We start from the raw sequence: 3,417 nt of genomic DNA, 5'->3' as shown, positions 1-3,417 counted from the left end.
TCTTGCTGATTTTGTCTCTTTTATCTATCATTTCTAGAATAATATATAAAATAACCCACTGTATTTGTGAGTTTACTTTTTCTTGTAGATTCATTAACTTTGGATAATATGTGTATATTTTTAGTAATGTAAAGTTAGAATCTTTAAATCTGCAAGGAGAATTGAATGTTTCATTATTATGTAGTTAGTGATCACTTTATTTTATTTTTTTATTGGTTGTTCAAAACATTACAAAGCTCTTGACGTATCACATTTCATACATTAGATTCAAGTGGGTTATGAACTCCCATTTTTACCCCAAATATGGATTGCAGAATCACATCAGTTACACATCCACATTTTTACATAATGCCATATTAGTAACTGTTGTATTCTGCTACCTTTCCTATCCTCTACTATCCCAATGATCACTTTATTTTTAAGATTTTTTAAAATATTTATTTGTTTTAGTTTTCAGTGGACACAACATCGTTATTTTATTTTATGTGGTGCTGAGGATTGAACCCAGCGCCCCGTGCATGCCAGGCAAGCGGGCTACCGCTTGAGCCACATCTCCAGCCCCAAGTGATCACTTTATAATAGTGCTTTTACTTAAAGTTTGTTTCACCTTATAGATAGTTATGCCTGCTATGTTTTAGTTAGTATTTTCCAGATGTCTTTTCTACCCTCTCATTTTCACCCTTTTTGTGTATTTCCTTTAATATATCCCTTGAAAACAACAGATTTTAATTAGATTTTGTCCAGAAATTTACTGACATAGTTATATATATATTTCTACCATTTTGTTTTGTGATTGTAACTTTTTAAATATTTCTGTTTCTTTCCTTTATTCCTTTAGATTGGTTCCTTTCTGCCCCCATCACCCTTTTGTTCTAGTCTTTGGGAAGAAACTCATTCTACTTATATTTAGTGCTTTTGATAAAAATTTTATTTAATTGGATATATTTAAGTTACCAAAGTCTAAACTCAACTTTGTTTCCTGTCCAGCAAAATGCTATTAGAATAATGAAAATCATTGCTTTTACCACTTCTATGCTATCTTTGTGATGTATTTATATATAATTCAGAAAATATAGCAATGGTTTATAAATTGGCAGAAGTGATTGGAATTGAAGTAGTCTAATATCATTGTACTGCTGGGTAGAAAATGAAGATTAAGTTTAAGCTTTGATAACAGTATATCCTATCAAATTTTAAATATAAGCATCAAAATAATGCACACACACATATGGAGACATAACTGTTTGATGGTTTATTGCTTCCTTTGATCATTTCCCTTTCCTGTGTTCACTTTTCTTCTACCTGAAGTAACATCCATTACAGTTTTTTTTTTTTTTAGTGAGGATCAACAGCTGAAAAACTGTCTTTGTCTAAAAACTTCTCATTTGGTAGGGGCTAGGGCTATGCCTCACAGGTAGTGCTTATTAACATGTATAAAACCCTGGCTTTGATTCCCAGCACCCAAAAATGAATAAGTAAATAAAGGAAAAATAAAAGCTCACAAAAGTTTTTGCTGAGTAGAATTATAGGTTGATAGTTTCATGTTTTCACCAATATTTTACTATGAATATTTCCAAACATACAGAAATTAAAGGAGTTGTACAATGAATGTCAAATGTGTTTACCATCTAAATAGTATGACTAAAATTGTGTTCTGTATTTGCTATATCAAATAACTAGCCATGTCTATAGCCCTATATTCTTCTATAGCCCTGTATTCTTTTTGATTCATTTCAAAGTAAATTACAGACATTAGTATATTTATCACTAAACACTTTAGCATGCATATCACTAACTAAAAGTTCTAGTATCTAGTTATAGCTTTTTTAGGTAAAATTTACATACAATAAAATGCATTAATATTAAATTTACCACTTGAAGAATTTTGACAGATTCACTTTTGCAAATCAAAATACTATCAAAGGGCCAGGTATGATGGTGCATGCCTGTAATCCCAGTGATTGGGAGGCTGAGGCAGGAGGATTACAAATTTGAGGCCAGCCTCAGCAAACTTAGGCCCTAAGCAATTTAAGGAGACCCTGTCTAAAAATAAAAAGGCCTAGAGATGTAGCTCAGTGGTTAATTGTCCCTGGGTTTAATCTCCAGTACCAAAAACAAATAAATCAAAGCGAAGAAAAATACCATTGCTCTAGAAAGTACATTTATACTTCTTCCCAGTCACTTCTTTCCCTTGTATCCAGAAGTAATTACTGTTCTTCTATTCTAGATTTTGTCTCTTCTACTACTATCTACCTCTAAGACATAACCCCACCCCTACTTTCTATATGGATCTCAACTTGTTCCACTACTACTTATCCAAAATACAAGTGATATTTTCAATTGTGGGTACCTTTGGAACTTTTACTGAATATTAATAGCCAATATAGTAGCCTTCTCTTGCTGCTGTAACAAATTTTACTATAACATTAGTGACTTAAAGTCATGCAGATCTGTTATCTTACAGTTCTGTAGGTCAAAAGCCCAATACAAGCTTCACCGGACTAAAATCAAAGTGTGAGCAGTGCTGCATTATTTTCTGGAAAGGTCCAGGAAGAATCTATTTCCTGCTTACTTGGGTAGTGGGCAGAATTCAGTTCATTTCATCTGGAAGTCCAAGGTCACCATTTTCTTGCTGGTTATAAGTTGAGCACCATTTCGTTTCTAGAGCTGCTTGGATCATCCTTTTTTTTTTTTTTTAATATTTTTTAGTTTTCGGAGGATACAACATCTTTGTATGTGGTGCTGAGGATCGAATCGGGGCTGCACGCGGGCCAGGCGAGCATGCTACCGCTTGAGCCACATCCCAGCCCGGATCATCCCCTTTTAATCCATCTTTAAAGCCAGCAACAGAGAATTGAGTCCTTATCATAGCATATCTTGCCTGCCTAGTTGGGAAAGACGATTTTCTTTCCTTCCTCTTCCTAACCACTGTAACCTAAAGTTGTTCGGTGAGGATGAACAAGGTAGGCACACATGCCAGGGAAGCCGTGATGGCCTAACGCCGTGTACTGAAGCACAAGCATAGTGAGGAGAGTTATCTATCCAGAGCATGTATGGCAGTGCTACTGTGATATTGGTTAATCCCAGGGGAATCAATCACATTTGTTTATATACAGAAGTATAAATATTTAAGGATAATGGAACTAGCATTTCTGTCAGAGAAGAGACAACACTAGAATAATGAATCGGTGGTGTTAAATTAGAATTGGAAGTATTGTTGTGAATTCATTTATTTTCCTCATATTTATGATATAAATATAAGCATAGATATAAATGTGTATATGGAATATATAAACTCATAAGTATATTCATTAGCTTTATCCGTTGAAAGGACCTAGGAGAAGTGATACACAAGTGAGCACACTAGCACTCACATCATGTTCTCTAAATATCATCCCCCCTCTAATAGGAACCAGG

Source organism: Ictidomys tridecemlineatus, chromosome 15 (assembly GCF_052094955.1).
Source record: "Ictidomys tridecemlineatus isolate mIctTri1 chromosome 15, mIctTri1.hap1, whole genome shotgun sequence".
Lineage (NCBI taxonomy): Eukaryota > Metazoa > Chordata > Mammalia > Rodentia > Sciuridae > Ictidomys > Ictidomys tridecemlineatus.
This window is presented reverse-complemented; position numbering follows the sequence as displayed.